The sequence below is a fragment of the Culex pipiens genome, chromosome 3 (genome assembly GCF_016801865.2).
Source record: "Culex pipiens pallens isolate TS chromosome 3, TS_CPP_V2, whole genome shotgun sequence".
NCBI lineage: Eukaryota > Metazoa > Arthropoda > Insecta > Diptera > Culicidae > Culex > Culex pipiens.
The window spans coordinates 102,459,830-102,479,675 of NC_068939.1; positions in this window are offsets into that span (position 1 = coordinate 102,459,830).

Genomic DNA, 19,846 nt, shown 5'->3' on the forward strand with positions numbered 1-19,846 from the left:
ATGTGCGTGAATGTACGTACGCTACACATATTAGACGAAGACCATCAGTGGAAACACGGGCGCAAAAGTCCGCAAAAGGATACCGGCTCAGCCAACGTCAACGGTGGCCATCCGAAAACGGTAAGATGAAAAGTTGGCCGCTGAAGAAGGGGGGAAGTGGGTTACATGCTATGGTACGGTTAGGGCCAGCCGTCAGTGGTCGCTCCGAGGCGTAATATGTGGAATGATGAGAAAATTCAAATCTAATATCTACATAACATAAAGTCGCTGTGGCCAAGACGTAGTGCTGTTGCTCTCACGGTTGAGGATTCAAGCAGGACGCCTTATATGTTTAAAGGATGTTGCGAATTTAATTTGATTTTAATATTTTCAAAAAGCTTACAACTTTAAAAAATATATCATTAGCTGCGTTTATACTTTTTTTGTATGGAATAAAATGTGATGATATGCAAAAATCTAATCGTAATCGAAAATATGTTTAATTTAAAGTCTACAAAAGCATTTGAAAAGTATACAGGTTTCCTTTATCCAATCAAACGGCATCCACCAACTTTCTGCGATGTGATATCCGTTGACAATAATATGGAGATCGGTTACGACGGCAATGTGATACTCACCTTGTAAGGTTGTACAAATCATACTAGTGGCGCTACCAAATCAGGATATTGATGAAATTTCCGGTGGGTATGCTCTGCAAAAAAGCGTCCGTATTTTACTAAATATCCGGACTAAACGAAACGAAATATAAATCCCGTTTTGGGATGGCATCTTTTTCCGTTTCAGGGATTACCAAGAGTACTGTTGTTGGCTTTTGTAAAGTGAGAATTTACAGCGATGAAAGGTTGACCAAATTATTTCTAGCCAATTGCTAACATTTATTGTGGTTTGGTTGAGCGTTTTAGCAGAATGCATTACTACGAATACAAAGATACGAGTTGTTCCTTTTAATTCCGCTATATATTTTAATATCTTGACAGATACATATTTCGTCTACTACTTGCAGACTTCATCAGAGTTCTCTAGTCGAGAACAGAACACTGATGAAGTCTGCAAGTAGTAGACGAAATACGTATCTGTCAAGATATTAAAATATATAGCGGAATTACAAGGAACAACTCGTCTCTTTGTATTCATAAACACATTTATTTTAGTGATGCTTTTTAATTGGTATTTGATTCTTTTGATTTTAAGAATTTCTATCAACAAATCTACACACTGCAAAAAAAATCTAACAAGGCAAAATCCACAAAATTTCAACGATCTGATAACCACAAGAAAATTGCAAGCTCGGATAAATTTGTACTGTACCACTAACAAGCATAGTAAATTTGATTTTGGTCATCGACGGTATAATCAAATAAAACACGAGGAACCTTTTTCCCCCATCGACGCCGAACTCGACCCCAAATCTGCTAGTCAGCCTTTCCTCCGAGTAGGTTTTTGTGGGAACTAAACATACCTTCATCACACTTCGTAATCAGCCACTAGAAGGTGTTGGAAGTGTAAGGACCTTTTCATTGAGAAAAAGAAACGGTCAAATCTCCGGTTAAATTTAATTTAACCTTTAATGAACCCAGCCATAAGTGAGTAAATTAGTCGACAACTTTTAGGTTGAATCGTCCAATCAGAGAAAACGCCGCTGTTGAGGTAAAATTTGTGGTAATTTGCTCAATTTTTCAACTATTTTATTTCATTTTTAAGCATGCGTTACATCTGAAGTAGAAATTGCTTTCACCATAAGAACGATCTAAGAATGCATACTTAAAATCTTAAATTAATTATGAACTAACAATAACCGCCACAGGGTCATTTTTAATTTCATCCGAGCTTTTTTTTAGCTTCGTTTACTCCATAAACACAATTTCGTAATGTATATTCATGAAGCAAAAAGTCAGAGAGCAAGATGGTAAAGCACCACTTTGCATTTTTCTGCTTCCCATCTTAAACAAAGTGAAAATTAATAACATACCCACGCTTTCACTTTTGTCCTGTAAACAAAACTAGGGATGTAAATTAGCTTAAAAATTAGTCCGTCCTCCGTGCTCAGCTCAGCCATTCTTCATATTAAGAGGCTCTTCACCATCCGGTCACTCTCCTTTCGTCCCTCGGGTTCACGTTCCGGTCGTCAGGCTAGCAGGCACCTTCCTTCCGCTTGGCGTCTCATAAATACGAAATGAGGTGAGGCGTATGCAGAAATTGAAACAAAAATATTTAATTCGGTCAAAGTAAACAGAAATATGCTTTCCATAGGTACTTCTAAATAATTAATCAAGCACTTTTTTAATGCAAGAATAATTAACGGCAAATGTTAGAAGGCGGGAAATGGCAACCCCAGCATTGACTGGCTAATTGCTAAACCTGAAATTAATGAGTGTGTTAACGCAAGGAACTGAATTTAAAAATAAGGTTTCAAACTCACAATCATTGTATTGCCACTAGTCTTTTTTAACGCTTTGAATGGAATCTGACTTTACCTAAGGGATCGTGCATAAACCACGTGGCCTGTAAATTTGAAATTTTAACTATCCCTCCTCTTACGCGACCTTTTCTCCATACAAAACTTCAATTTAGAAATAATACTAATTGTATTATTGATTAACTAATAATTTAGACGCCTTTTTTTGTTTTTTATTTAAATTAAATAAAAAATAAATTTTGGGGCAAAAAGACTGGAAAAAGATGTAAAACCTTCCTGACAAAAAGATTTTCAAAAATAAGTCAATGAAATCCAGAAATTTTAGATTAACCGATAGATGCAAGGATCTCCAAAACTCTACACCAAGAAATAAACATGAATCAATTCATGGAAACATGATAGCTTATTTTAGCATATAATTCATTGTACTTGTAATGGAATGAAATTGAAATAAATCATGGTATCAACGACTGGAAACCAAAACTTAAGCTGAACATCAGTTGATCTAATCTAATCAGACCCTAGCGCAGCTAATCTTTCGAAGGGATCCTGGAGAGTGCCTTAGGTTAGATGACGCCTAGCACTCTTCTTGTCATTTATTAACATTTGTAGTGCGCCAATTGCATTAGAATGCATTGAAACATCACAAGCGTTAAAGCGGCCAGGCCTACTGCGTAAAGCCGTATCGCAGAGATGACTCGTAATTGGGTTGAGTTTGAGCACTGAGTGTTCGAACAACAACACAATTTTGAATCGACAGGGGAGGAAGAAGCGTGGGGACACACCACCATACACTCCGGGATTTTGGTTGTATTCGTTGGGAGCACCATGCTAAGAAGGTTTGGTACTCCGGGACCCTCTGGGATGGGACATTGTATTTCCACGAATGCCCTGGACACTATTTGCCATGGTTATAGCGCCACAACTCGCTCTCTGTAACAGTATTCTTAACATTCTCGTTGGGAGCAGATGGGAATCGAACCCAGAACCATTCGCTTACAAAGCGAATACCGTAACCAGTCAGCCACGGCCGCTCCTATTAAGCTGAAGCTCAGTTGAGTTGAATTATTAGTGCAATATTATATATTTTCGATTCTAATTAGGTTACCACAAAATACCTCAAATTTAAAATAGCAGTGCGTAAAGTCAACAGCAACTGAATAATTAATATTGTTTACGATCTGAAGCTCTAGAAGCGATTATCGGCGATGGGAAGATAATCATAAAGTTTAATGGAATAGTATTTCACTTGAAAGTCCTGGCGCGCATCTGTGGCCACAGTGCTGCCCGTGAAATAGGAGCTTAATTTGCAACCACTTAGATGCAGCGTGTCTTTTCTTAGCCCGTTGAGTTATGTCGAAACGAAAGAGCAAATTTTACCCCGAGGCCAGCACCAGCAACAGCAGTTGGGAGAAATTCCGGTGAACCAACTTTGTGGTTCTGGGCCAGGTCGGATTCTTAGCTAGGGGGTAAAGAGTAGAGGAAGGACACGCGAGCGCTTCATTTTCGGTCAGGATCCGGTAACGAGAGTCTTTTATGTAATTGAAAACGCTTTTAGTGGAATGAAGTCCGGTAAGGTTTTCGTTCGCCGCCAAGAGTGATGTATTGATCAAATGTAGGTGGCACTCCTGAAGGACAAATGAGAAAGCAGTTGTAAATCGTTGGCAGTACATATTCCGGGGGCAGTTTCCGAAAAGTGGCCTCGGGATGGAAAATAGATGTGCGTCCACTTAGGGCCACTTTATAGGAATCATTAATCAACTTATGGATGAAAATCTGCCATGTTGGATTTTAAAATATGAATCTGAAATATTTTATAAATTGATATAAATTGAATTCCGGGATAATAAATTACTTGGCCAAAAGTTTTCGCCATAACTTTATCCTTTCTTGGTCTAATGGTTTCGGGGACGAACGCCGGTGGTGGTGGTATAGTTTTCTTTCTGGACACATTTGCCGATGGTCCAGTCCGGTTGTTGGCCAGAAGAAAGTACAGCGTCTCACGTAAGCAGTCAATGCCAGGACCGGGTTGGGTTATGTATTCGCATCTTCCAGGCGCGGGACTTTCAAAAAAGTAAAAAAAAAAAGCGAAAGAAAAGCGAGCGGGTGAAAATCGAGCATTCCACCCGCTAGGGGGGTGAGTAAAAACCGGGTGAAGGTGGTGGTGGTCCTGCTGGACAAACACAAGGGTGGTAAACGTGCGAAAGTGAGAGGGGAAGGAAAACTTGAAAAGGGGGAAAAGGTTGCGGGAAGGGGTTATGAGTCTGCTGTCCAAAGCCGATGAAGCTGGATAGATCCGGCAGACTCCCTCGACAAACGTCATTCCAAGGCTATGCTGAAGCACAAGGAGCACATCACACGGCGTACATTGACTGTTCGAACACTCTTCCTGTGGTGTGGTGGCATCAAAGCATACGTAAGTTGCTCAGTTGATTTTAGAATTCTGATGGACCTAATGGAATGAGATGTTAAAATATATATAAAAAAACAACATCAGTAAAAGCATTTTATATATTTTTAAGCAGAGAACGTCGAAAAAAGTGAAAGTGTTTTGTTTGTATAAAATAAGGGATGCTGTACGCGTCTCGGCTAGAGCCTCGAAAGGGGGATGATGATGCTGGTTGCTGGTTGAGGTAGAGAAAAATACAGCTATGTGACTGTGTGCTTGTGGCCAACGAAAAAAAAAATGAGAAAAGCGGGAAAACGCTGGACAGTTGGAGTGAGCGAAAGGAGAGAAAGCAAGCAAAAAACTCGCCGTGGTAGGTATATAAAATATACAAAGCATAAAATAAAATTTAGAAATCTTGTAGGTGATGGACTTAAGACGAACGCAAAAGGGGAGAGATTTAAATTAGGTCCGCGAATTGCACTGGACAAAGTTCAGGGACGGACTGCGATCTCGGGTTTCATTTCTTAATTAGGCCGTTGCAAATATTTTTAAAGTTTATGTCCCTCGCGTTATTCAAAAACGTACCATGCAAATTTGAACACATTGTTCGTGATTCCCATTTTCATGAAGGCTTGTTCTCGATTTTCGGAACTTATTTTTCTCCGTGTACTAAAAGCAAAACTTATCCCCAAAAGTGAACCGGTAGTTTTTATACTGGTTCTGGTCAAATTTGAATGGCTCTCCAAACCAGTAAAAAATAGCGATTCCTGGTAGTTTTTCTGCAGGCTGACTATTTGTTGAATACAAAAATTCTGAAAAACTGAAAAAAATCTAAAAAAATCCAAATACAACCTGTAAAATAATAATAAAAAGCATCCTCGAATGAACTCTAATATAAAAAATAATCCTACATTTAGAAATCATGAAACAATTGCAAAAAATGACCTATGAGTCATGACAAAGCGTGCCGTACTTTTCCAGGGGGGGTAGGAGCCAGTGTGACATAGGGAGGAGAGGGGGTTAATTTTGACCGATTTAAGCGTGACATACTTTACGGGACCGTGGTGTAGGGGTAAGCGTGATTGCCTCTCACCCAGTCGGCCTGGGTTCGATCCCAGACGGTCCCGGTGGCATTTTTCGAGATGAGATTTGTCTGATCACGCCTTCCGTCGGAAGGGAAGTAAATGTTGGCCCCGGACTAACCTAAGGGTTAGGTCGTTAGCTCAGTCCAGGTGTAGGAGTCGTCTCCCTGGGTCCTGTCTCGGTGGAGTCGCTGGTAGGCAGTTGGACTAACAATCCAAATGTCGTCAGTTCGAATCCCGGGGTGGATGGAAGCTAAGGTGTCAAAAGAGGTTTGCAATTGCCTCAACAATCAAACCTTCGAACACCTAGTTTCGAGTAGGAATCTCGCAATCGAGAACGCCAAGGCAATGCTGTAGAGCGAATAATTTAGATACTTTATGGATGACACCCAACACAAAAAGACGAAATTTTTACACTTAACACAAAAAACTAATAACTATTTTAAATAAATAGTAATTTACGTAATAAATAAACTTTTCTGGGGAATGGAATTTTGAGGAATGGGATAAAACCAGTAATTGTTTTGTCCATTTTCTCTGTCAAAAAATCAATTCGAATTGTAAGCCCAACTACATTTTTCATTTTCATTCTCATTTTCTTTATTAGGAGGTGGACAAAAGACCCCTTGAGATGTGTCTAGCATATTCCAAGACACAAGACATTTTTGAGCATTTGAAATATTTCTTTTTCAGAAATATTATTTTATTGCTTTTTTTTCATTTTTAAGCAAATTTACAGTAGATGTGTTTAATGCTTCAAAACAGAGCAAAATTAGCAACATAAATAAATATGTTATCGAGCAAAAAAAGGTTCTAAAATAATGTAAGGAATATTATTACTTTACACAAGTAAACAACTAAAACAGTTGCTCTTCATACATATTAACGATTTTTCCCATACAAACTTTAAGGGATTAGAGGGAGGGGTTCCCGTGGGCAGAATGGGCACAAATTTGTAATTTAGCCTAGTGATGGGTCAATCTTTGATTTCAGAGGAGCGAGTTAGTCCGGATTTAGAACACCCTAATGAACATTGTGGGCCTATCCCATTACATGAGTTAAGATTATTGGTATTGATAAAAGCTTGATAAAAGCCATACATTAAAACAATTAATGGTACAAAAACTAAAATCCGAACACATTTCAATTTTAAGTAAATACAAAATTAATTCTGACCACCTGCCGAGTTCGTCTCTGTTCGCACACGAAAATTTCCATTCCGTTGGTCCGGCCAACAGAGGAGAGCACATATATTTCCTCGAGACTGCGTTGGCCTGTACTTTCGGAAGGCGAGGAACGTGCGGGCGATAACGGAAACGGCAGTGGTGGAGTAGTTTGATCTTCCCCCAGAGCCTTTCGAGCCGAAAGGGGTTGTGGGATGGGGGATGTGATGCGACGCGCGGACGAGGGTGGACGTCCTGCGAGCGGTCGGTGGTCTGCCGGGTGAGGGTGAGAAGATGCTGCTGCTGCTGGGCGAAGTTTTCAGTTTGAGCTGAATATCAAAGTAAAAGTGAAAGCAAAAAGAGGGTCAGCTCAGCAGCTTGAGATATCGACCGAAATTGAATGTTTCAGTATATGTATTTTACATATATAACGAACCCTTGCTTTTTTACTTCACTTTTTACTTTAGAGAGCAAACTAGAGTGTCCGATATAAAATTATGTAGAATACATAAAAGAAAATTTGCTGTGCGTACACACGCACACGCACACGCATACTTAGGGACTGAAAATGGACCACAGCTCGGTAGAGTCCGGTTTTTCCAGTTTTACAAGGGAGGGTGTAGGAGGGGGAAGATATTTTCCGGGGCTCTCTGACCAAGGCCGAGGCAGAGTTTTCAATTCAGCTTTCCTTGGCGCTCATCGGGACGCGTCTGTTCAAACAGCCTTTTTGGAGCTCGAGCTCAAGCAATGTGCGAAAGAGTGTTATGCTCTACACACGTTGCTCCACTCTTTCGTTGCTTCAGTCTTATGTAATGTATGTATTTTGTATTTTAGAGTCCTTGTCCATGTCGTACGTGTGTAGATAGCTGATGTTGATGCTGATGCTGTCGATTCTTACGCTATTGCTATTGCTGTTGTGACCAAAGCAAACGCTACGTGCCTGTTGTCGTTCCGATATGTGGCGTGGGTGGACGTGGATGGACACGTGGGGAAGTACAAAGTACAAGAAAGACCGTTTTCACATAAATTTATAATATATGTATATTTGCATTATTTAAAACATACTAATGCGCACACGTAAAAAATAGCCTTTGAGATGCTTATATTTTTGATTACACATTTATCACAAAGAGCGTGGACGCCGTTGAAGCAAGATAAAATTGTATTAACGTTAAAGTATACTTACAGCACTGAGCGTACGTCTGGGCATTCCATAAAGAATATGTGAGAGATTACTCTTCGATTGTAAATATCTAAAGTTCGATACTTAAATCTAGAGAAAAAAAAACATTTTGAATTGAATGCGATTTCACTAATGATGAAATTTAAAGGGGTGTTTTTTAAGAGGTTTGAAAATTGCTTATTACTATGACATTATCTATAACTGCTCAGAATTAGTTGTCATAACTGACGAAAAATACATTAAGTCAAATTATAGTGAATGTTTCCTATCTTCGTAGCTATCTTGCATATTAATATTTAAAAACTTATCGAAAAAACAACTATACCATTATGACACATTCTCTGGCAATGTACACCTTAGGATGGAATTTTGAAAAGCGTGTATGAGCTATTTGGATATTTTTCCTCGATTCTAGACTACTTAAAGCTTCAAAAATCATGGTTTTCATTAGTTGATCATTTGAATATCATTTTGTACAAGTTGGTTAAGTTATGCATAAATTCGTGATAAAAACATCGTTTTAAAACATTTTTCTAAAAACTACTGGTTTTCAGCGAAATAAAATCCAAAAATTATTCTTTGGATTGCATTTTGTAGGTTTTTAAATGTACTAAACGGAAATGTCATGGATTGGCAGTTTATCTTAAGTCAAGTATTTTTTCAAACTAGTGTAAGTTTACCATTTTATTGCGTTGCAACGTCACGAAAAAGGGACAGTTGTTTATGCCAACAGAAAAATAAACATTCAATCATTTTGATATATTGGATGCTCTTTGTACTTGGAAAGAACTTTCAAATGCAACCTAGAGCGACTAAATTGGTTGTCTAGATCCAAAGTTACAACAGATTCAAGTTTGCGTTGCAACGTCACGAAATTTTAAATCATGTTGGTCACATGGCAAAAAAGGTTTATGCGTAGTTGGTTTTGAAGATAAAAGGATACAAAATATTATATATTTTTTTATATAATGTTTCCGAGCATATTTACAGCAGAATTGTACATGGGTCATTCACAAATTCCTTCACTTAAGTTTGTATGCAACTCGAAAAAAGTAGGTATTTTTTTTAAACTTGTTGAACAAATCAAAATAGACCGATGTTCACCAGGTGTAAAAATTCTAAAACTTTCTAACAAGTAATCACATGATTACTGGATGGCCCTTTTATAATAAACTGATTTACGTAAGGGTTCATTCTAATACAACGCAACGATTTTTTTTTTATCTCACACCCTTATGTAGGCCAAATTACAGTGAAATTCACTAAACAATAAAACCACCTGATTCGATTGTTTTTTTTACAAACTTTTGTAACTTTGTTGTTGGACGAACCCTTACCTAAATATGTTGTATGCAACGTTTAGTTGTTCGCAATTAAAAATGTTTTGTTGGGCAGGTAAACAGTTTTATTATTTCCTCAAATTTAATTTAAAAAGCACAAAAGTCAACAAAATAAGTTACGTTGTTTGCAGATCATCCCTTAGGGGCCATTAACAAACGATATGGGCACTTTATTTATAAATTTCAGCCCTCCTGAAAACTTGAAGCTTCTTCTCCCTTCTAAAACTTCCACGTTTTTGTAAATTGCTCAAAACCATTAAAATATTAAGGGAGCGTTCTTGCATTACGTAACAAAACATTTATATTTTTAGACCCTCTCCACCCCCTGGTAATACATTTCCGATACGTTTTTTTGTATAAATCCTCGAACCCCCCCCCCCCCCCTTGATATTACTTACGTAATGCATGGACGTGAAAAACTTCGTAAATCGTACTACTACTGTGCGGTATAGAGAGGGGGGGGGGTTCTTACATGGGCGGGCCAATCAATTCACATGTCCTTTTACTGTCTATTAATGTCTTATAATGAAATCTTAACCGACAGTTGTTCAAACTAACAAAAACTATGATTTATTTTGAAACTAAAATTTCGTGACGTTGCAACGCAACGAAAAACCCTGTTTTCGAAAACTGAGCGTTGCAACGTCACGAAATGTAAGTGGTCTTTAAAAATCGAGGTTTGATTTTTTCAAAAAACTAATGATTGCATTCGATTTGTTGGCCAATTTTACACTAAAAATGGAAGAAGAACTCCAAATTTGTCGTTTAACAGAGCAGAGTTAATGGCGAAACATGAATTGGGTCAGGATTGAGAAAAAGTCACGCGTTGCAACGTCACGCTACATATTCCCCTTTCAAAAATAGAATATTCGCTTAAAATAAAGTTTCAACATTGTTTCTTATAGGAAATTTAATGTACTTTCCGAATCTGTAATAACATATGTACATTTTCAATGTATTTTTTGAGTTACAGCAGAAAAACTGAAGAAAGAAAAGTCAAAGCGTTGCAACGTCACGGCGGAATGTGTCTTATATAAATTTTATAAGAGCGTCACTTGAGGGAGAGGGAAATATACTGAAAGCTATTTAAAATGTGGTTTCCAATGCTGGTATTTTTGGTTTTGTTTTTGAGAAATCAGTTTGGCAATCATAAAATGTAAAACATTCATTGCAAATATTATTGCAAATCCAGTTTCAAAATGAATGATGGAAAAGTGACATTATTCAAATATGTTTCTCACAAAGCAATTGATACCAGTTTGGTGTGAAAAGTTATACATTATTAGACACGTTGTTCATTGTTATACAAAAAGTTCTCCTTATTGAAACAATTTGATTGTAAATCGTTTTGCAAGACATTCTTTAGAAGTTGAATCTGTGTAATCTTCAGTAGTTCTAAAGAGATTAAAATGTATGTAACCTCAGTGCACTAGATCCTTTTCTATGTTCACTATTAAGGTAAAAACTTATTCCAAAAAAAATTAGTTTCTTTTTCGGCAAATTAAACTTTTACGATATTGGATTACTATCAAATTCATTCATTGGAGGGTCCCTTTTATTGATTATTGATTTTTTATTTTAAAATTTAGTAAACATTTCTTCTTGGCTATGTTTTTGGCCCACCCGTGTGAAGCAATCGGACCGCGCACTGAACTCGCAATCCAGAGGTCACCTGTTCGAATCCCGGGTGGGCACCCTAAAATTCTATGTAGAGATTGACGATTCTCGTGATTTAAAATTTCCCGGGAATCGAGAGTTGAATTTTGCCATTTCTCAGGAATTTTATTTTTGAAAAATCATAACAAATTTTAAACTTCACAATGAAAGTTTAATATCGAAATTTTAATTACTTTGTGAAAAAGCTTTCTACTTTCTACTCTTTGAAAAAGCCATCAACTTGCTTTTTAATTTTTTTCACAAAACTTGAACAATACCGTCAGTGGGGTGACTATGGGTCAGAAAACGATACACCTCTCGAAATTTCTTAACACTGGAACGCCCAACGCATGTCCAACTTACACGAACGCCCAAGCCTCCCAAAAAAGGTGGAACGGTAACTTCAACTCGCTGGTTCTCGGGCATTACTCAACCAATTGGGACGATTCTTGTTTCCAGTGATTTGTAAGAATGTCTAGATGATCCTAAAATTTTGCAGAACTTGATTTGATCAAATCTGTAATTTCTGCGATCAAAAACATCGTTCCACCTTTTTTAAAACGACTGCCTCCGCAGAATTTTTGGCGAATTTTTTTTACACGCGAAAAAAAAAGTTGGAACGATGTTTTTGATCGCAAAAATTACAGATTTGATCAAATTAAGTTCTGCAAAGTTCTAGAATTATCTAGACATTCTAACAAATCACTGGAAAGAAGAATCATTTTGATTGGTTGAGTTATGCCCGAGAACTATTGAGTTGAAGTTACCGTTCCAACTTTTTTGGAGCCTTGGGCGTTGGAATATTAATAACAAAAACAATTTAAATAACATCGAAAATCTGTCAACGTGTATTTGTTCTTAGATAGTTTACTAACATTTTCCCAAAATATAGTAGATTTTGATGAACACTACCTTAAATGCCAATAGTTTGAAAATTGACCCAATCTCACCCCTTAGAGGGGGTGACATTGGGTCAAATGAAACTAAAATGATGCTCAAATACAACGATATGGTAAAAACAAGTCATTCAACAACGTTTCTCGTTCGAGGGAATCGTATTGACACGCTACAATGTTTGAAGTGAAGATTTTCAAACATTTGGGTACTTTTCGAGCAATTCTAACAAAAATATTAGAAAGATGATTTTTCGAGAGGTCATTTTTTGCCAAAAACGTAACCCAACTTTAGACATCTGCCAAAATAACAGAATTTGTTCTAGGAACGAGATTTTTTTCAGCGAAGCCATCTTAAGATGTTCCCTACACAACCCCTTAAACAGAATTCAGTTTCATTGAGAATAACCTGAGAAATGGTAAAATCCGTAAAAAATCACTTTGACCCAATCTCACCCGCCAGACCCAATGTCACCCCCACTGACGGTAGTTTAAATATTTATCTGTAATATCCGGATTTTTGATAAAATACAGATTTAAGCAACAAATGAAGGTTGTTTTTTGTGTTCTCAACTCGTCTATTGTATGCTATCTTGTGCATCGACCATTTTGGTCGAAACTTAGTTAATGATAACGCTTTGCTATACTTAACAAACACTACAAGGTGCTTTAATTCAATTTGGAAACTCTAATCTTCGATTCTTGGCTTCTGACTTAAGTCAATCGCGCTTGTCTTGATATATCAGAAAGTGAAATGTAAAAAAGTAGCATTTCGCTCGTTTGGACAAATCATTTCTCATGTTTCCAATAGCCGTCTGCTGTAAAGGCTACGTGCAAGGATAAGAAGTATGCTGCAAGGTGGCACGGGGCCTCGAACCTGAAGGGGAATATTTGATAATAGCCTGAGAAATAAGTATGCGTATAGATGCGAAAGATGATATACGCACCAGTACATGGTACGCAACTGACCACACATGGAAGCTGAGAAGCATGAGAGGAAAAGTGTGCGTGTTGGAGATAGACAGAGCGAGAGAGAGAGAGAGAGAGTGTGTGGAAAATCCGCTTTATATTCTATAATATATGCAAAACTTTCCTCGTAGGGATGATATTTCCTTTTCCTTTCCCGGCACTCTTCTGTGGAATTCGCCTGTTCGAGACCGTTGTTATTGTTGGTGTTGAGGGTTGGGTGGAGAAAATGCTTCTACTTGAGTGGGATGAGGGTGGACAACGGCTTGGCATTGACTGCCCGGTAGCGGTGGTGAAAATAAGGACGATAAGAAAATCGAGGGAGATGATTTGAATATATGTGGTCAAGCTGCTGGCGTAAGACTGGTTTGGGACGCAATTTCGTTGCTACTGGCTTCTGTATGTGGTCCTTCTCGTGTGGTGTGGGCTGATGTAGTGTCCAGTATTTATACATAAATTTCATACTAATACAAGTTTAAACTACAGACACAGGTTCAGGCAAGAAATCTTTTGGAATAAAATATCGATTTTACCTAAAACTGGACAAGAGTTTCTTCGAGGTAAACATAAAACTTAGATTTTTAGAGGCTCCATAAAATTTTATTACTCGAACAATCCTTCGACTGTAAGCTTGATGTAAATGCTATGCACATGCATTGCTCTTGAATCTGCTTGAAAAAAACCTTTTTGCAATTCCGCTGTGAAACTGTCAACTTTTCCTGTCCTTCTGAAGAAAAGAAACGGCATACTTTTTCCTACCAAAAATATCAGAATCGAATAGCAACACTTTTCAAAATAAATGCTGAAAAGTTCTACTTTTCAGCACTGAAATGAGTGCTGAAAAGTTGAACTTTTCAGCACTTGTTTCGAAAAGTAAAACTTTTGAACATTTTTTTTTTATTTAAACGATTTATTGGAAAAATACATGAAAATTTGACTTAAAATTTCACGCAATGGGTGTTTTTCGGAATTGCAAAAAATGTTGTATGGAACTCGTTGCAAAACTTGATTTTTTCAACACTCGTCGTATTTATCCAACGAGGTGAACCTCGTTGGATAAATGTACGACTCGTGCTGAAAAAATCCTCTTTTTGCAACTTGTTGCATAAACTACTATTTACTAACTCTGCAAAATTGCACAAAACAATTTTCAAGCGAAATGTTAAATTTATTTATTTATATGTAAGGTAAACTTTATTTAATTTATAAGTCCATGCTCAGAGCAAAAGTTTAAAAAAGTAAATCTTTCTCAGTTCTCCTACGAGGAACACCCTTAAAAAGTATCGGGCAGGTATTTACAAAGCGGATTCATTTTTATCCAACTAATCGTCACTTGTATGCTATCTTATGACACGTCTGCTGTAAAAAGACGTGTCACAAGATAGCACACAAGCGACGTAATGTTAACATGTTTTGGTGTGAATATTAACATTCCATGGGTCGCTTTCTCGCAGTGCGTGGCCGAATGGTTACACTGTCCGCTTTGTAAGCGGATGATTCTGGGTTCGATTCCCATCTGCTCCAACCTTCCATCGGATGAGGAAGTAAAATGTCGGTCCCGGCCTTGGTTGTTAGGCCGTTCAGTCATTCCAGGTGTAGGAGTCGTCTCCATGCCATAAGTACAAACAACACACCAAACCAAGCCTACTCGTCAGTTCAAACACTGGGGTGGAAGGTTCCTTGGAGTAGAAAGAGGTTTGGGTGCTCTCCCCATTCAAGCCTTCGGACTCCTAGGTTCGAGCAGAAACTTGCAATGGAGACCACAAAAGAGCCGGGGGTCGTTAATGTGGATGATTTGATTTTTGAGGTCGCTTTCTCTAAAATGTCCTAAGAAGATCCAGCTTGTGATGATACACTACCGTCATCTGGGGCGAACCGGGACTAGAGTCTGAATAAAAAAAAATCAGGTTTTAGAGCACTTGTAAATCGATGCATTATTTTTTGTTTTTTGGTAAATGATTTTACTTTATTTTCATATTTCTGCTAATACAATAGCGTCAGATAGTGAAAATTTGCTAAACTTTGCTCCTGGCAAAAAATACAGCATTTTAAAAACTGGTCTAAAATTTCTTTGGAAAAGTTTAGCCGGAAAATATTCACTACTGTGAATTTATAAGCGCACAAAACCTTTTTTTCATAAACGAGAAGTTACATTCACATAAACCGGAAAAAAGTGAAGGGTTAGTGAGAACACACTTAGACTTTTTTAATCTGTTTTCATAGAAAATATTAATTTAAAACTAATAGCAAAACAATTGTTGACTGTATCATAGCCGAGATATAGCTTTTTGATGTAAGTCGTTCCAAAAACGTTACTTAATCGACCTTTAGGTGGTTGGTGCCTTCCTTTTATTTATATACAGTGAGTCAAATATTTGTCCGTACCCCCGGAAAATGTTTGTGATATAAAGGTACATAAAATTCGACTAAAGTGCCATGTTTTGTACATCAATCGACGCGGCAGAATGTCCTCTTTAAGACACTGTCATTGGATTTGCAAAAAACCTCTAGCCTGTTTGTGACAACTTTGAACTTCTGATAACTTTGTTTAGTTAGTTTATTTTAAAAATTGGTTTAAATTAAGTTTTTTTAAGTAAAGCTTATCAAAACATAAGTTTATAAACAACTATTTTTAAAAATTGCTATTTTATGTTGTAAGAGTCTCTATTGAACAAGTTTCAACAATATTTGTTCAAAATATACATTGTTTTCATCTTTTTTATTGACATTTTTCGACCAAAAATACTGTTTCGGAACAATACCGTTAAACAATCCGGATTGTCCCGGAACCGGTTTAACCCCTCGGGGGGAAATTTTGTGGTGGTCAGATAGAGGACAAAAAAAAACCCACCTCTTGCAATTTGAAGCATCCAATTTCGTCCACTACAGCCCGATTGCGAGTCCCTAGTCTGAAATTTGAAATTTTCAAATTCCCCTAGCAAAACATTCTGACCCAGGACGGTACAGAAATTCTCAGCACGAAAAGTGCTGAGCAATAAAATAGCAATTTTATAAAAATAGTTGTTTATAAACTTATGTTTTGATAAGCTTTACTTAAAAATAAACTAAATTTAAACCAATTTTTAATATAAACTAACTAAACAAAGTTAACAGAAGTTCAAAGTTGTCACAAACTGGCTAGAGGTACTAGTATTTGACACAGAAACAACATTTCATAAATAAATTCACTTAAATCGATCAGATTTTGTACTTTTACTAGGGGTACGGACAATTATTTGACCTCTTTTTTTGACTTTTTTCAGTAAACTATTTTTGTATTTTTTAAGAAAAAGTTTTTTGCAAATCCAATGACAGTGTCTTAAAGAGGACATTCTGCCGCGTCGATTGATGTACAAAACATGGCACTTTAGTCGAATTTTATGTACTTTTATATCACAAACATTTTCCGTACGGGGGGGTACGGACAAATATTTGACTCACTGTAGTAATTTCGTCTGAAATAGACATTTACCGATTACAAAAATAAAACTGAAGATTTTTTGTCAAGAACATACAGACACCGCCTTTGCAGAGAATGCAAATTTTTGATTTTGATAATTCGTGAATTGCTTGAAAACTGATCGAAAAACGACTTTGTTTTTAAATTTCTCCCATGACCCTGAAAGAGTATCAGGGCCGCTTTTACAAAGCGAATTCAGTAGCTATTTCTTAACTCAATGCTAACATGTTAAGGTTAATGTTAACATTTCATAGATCGAGAAAATCGATTTTTAAAGTTTGATGATAAATATTTTCAAAACTATGAATGATAGAGCCAAACTTTTGAAGCAATCAGTTCGTATACGCTTCAAGTTTCAACTAATTTGTTTTTAAATTTACACCAGTTAAAAGATACAGTAAATAATGTAAACAAAAATCTGAAAAGCACGTGTCACAAGAGTGTTTCGAAAGTAAAATTGTACTACGTGTCACAAGTGTGCACAGAATTCCCATACAAACTAAAACAGGCTTAAATCAATAGTTTAACCGACTCAATCAGTATATTTTCAAAAAACAAAAGATTGCATTGCTTTTAGAAAATGTGTATCACCATATTTAAAAAAAAAAAACAGCAAAGATTTCCACATTTTCCAACATGTATGACGTGTCTCAAGTGTGCACGATCATTTTGATGATAAATTGGTCTATGTCACAAGTGTGTATTGCGATATCCGGGAAATGGAAGTGAGTTCCCAAAACCGGGTAAAGGCATCTTGAAGTGTTTGTTAAGTATAGCAAAACGTCATCATTAACTAATTTTCGACCAAAATGTCACAAGATAGCATTCAGCAGACGATATGTTTACAATAAGGATGTGCAATTTTTTTTTCAAATAGTCAGTTCCAAATCATTAATGTGCGTGCTTGTTATAAATATTGTTTTTTAAAAGTAAAATTGATGACAATAATTTAAACTTTCTCTACCATATTGCATTGCTTGGGTGCTGCAGCTTTCCTTTTTTTGCATTTTCGTATAACATTTCATCCTAAATGGTTTGCTTCTAGGACTATGAGTTGACATGAATGTATTTGTTGCCAAACCATGGCTCAACCGAACCAAAGGAATCCTTTTCGATGGGTTTCCTACTTCTTTTTACTTGGCCCAAAAGAGGACTGCAAAGAAGCTACGTTGTCAAATTTTTTCACTTTCGGTCTGTAGGGCATCATTACATTTCCAGCCAATGCATGTGTGTATGAGTGTGAGTGTTATGCTAGAAACTATAAACATAAATGAAAGAAACAAGACCTTGAAATGGTGCAGCTTTTGTGTCTCTGTCGCAAAACTCCAACAAAAGTACAGCATGTGATACTGAAGATAGTTTGGCTGATTCGAAGCCAACTCGTGAGTTTGACTGCATTGCCGAAATAACGACTAGCAGTTCGAATGACCCAAAAAGAGCATAAATTTGACTAGCTTATAATTAATGTCATTATGATTCCTATGAAACCTTACAACCTATCCGCCGCGAATTGTACGTTAAGCCATAAGGCAACGGGTTGGGCGTTTCGCGCAAAAATCGCGAAGAAAATTAGAACAATATAGAAAGCAAACACGATATCAAAAGGTTACCGACGAGCACATATATCTTTACCGAAAAATCTCTCAGTTTTAAAACGAAACGAAAGCATAAAAAACGGCGACAGCAAAATAGAGAAATGTGCCCTCTAACCATGTGTTGTGCACGGAAATTTTCGAATATATGTATCGGGGGGTTGGCAATGTGGACCGTGTAGACAAAAATAATATTAATTTACGTCGACATTAAATTATGAAGCAAATTATTATATTCATAAATTTTTATGGATTCATTTTCGGACTGTCCGCAGCACACACGACTGTTTTAATTTGAAGCGCCTTTTGAGAAGAAGATTATCCATAAGGTACCAGTTAAGCCAGACACTACGAGTATAGGGGAGATGATTGTGTTGGAGGTGGACCCGGGAATGATTGAATAAATGATTACTAGTGCAGACCAAATCAAAGCCGAATATTCGTTTATACTCTGAGATGTGAATGATACAGAAAACAGGTATGCTGCAATTATAAAGTCGGAAATTTCTTGTAATGTCATTTTCTAGCGTTAAAAACAAGCGGAATCGAAATCTATTTTGGTACGGCATGTTTTGACGTAAGACTCACAGAAACATTCGGCGAAAAAAAAAAATCTCTTCAATAATACTTGGATATTTCGAAAACTATTAATTGCATAACAACTGGACAGGTCTAAAATGCATTATGAAACACTTTTTCCATTCAAATGTAAATACCATGGCCTGTTATTTCAAATTTTTATATTTTTATTATTTTTTTAGCAGTTATTGATCAGCGCGGTGCTTCTAATAACTGCGGCGAATGAAGCTGATATAGGTAATCTCAAAAACTCAAAACCTTAAAATTTGATATCTCTGGAACGAAACATATTCATTTCTGTCAATAAGTGATTCTTATGTAAAATTGGCCGGGGAGTACGATGGTGAGGTCAAAAAAATAAGTTGGCGTGTTTTGAGATACGGCTATTTAAGTTTCTAATTGCGCAATACAGGTAGAAACATAAATAAATCGAAATTTTGATCTTGGAAATGGATTCTACATCTTCATTGTGTGTGTGTGTGCAACCAACCAAACGCGGCCGCTTCTTACAAATTGAGTTGTTTCCCTGTAGTTTTAGATCAAAATTCTATACATGCAAATAACTCGTATGGGCGTTTAGAAGGTGTTAGCTCTGCCGAACTTCGGTAACCCATTTCTACGCTGGCTAGCCGAGCGCGAGGTACTTCAGCTTTATCGACAAGCCCCGCCCTGTTCAGAGTGTCAAGATGATATTTCCTATACGTTGTCGTTGGGAGCAGATGGTAATCGAACCCAGGACCATTCGCTTACAAAGCGAACACCGTAACCAGTCAGACACGGCCGCTCCCAATGGATTCTACAACTTCATTCCTTCAACATTGAGTTTAAGACCGACCTTCTAAAATGTTGGGGTTCCTATGCTATCGCCGTTTGAAACATGGATGTTCGCTCAAAAATCGTCAAAAAGTCGATTTTTTGAGGAGGTACAAAAATGAAAGAGGTGTTCCGATTTGGATGAAATTCGGGATTCTTGCATGTTTTGATAGTAGCAATGAAAGTCATGGCAAATTTGGGCAGGATTGGAGAAGGTAATATTTAAATGCTGTTCCGCTTAAGATGGAATGACCCTTATCTTGTTTTTTTCAGTAATGAGCACTTGCAGAATGCTTTAACATAAAAAAAGATAA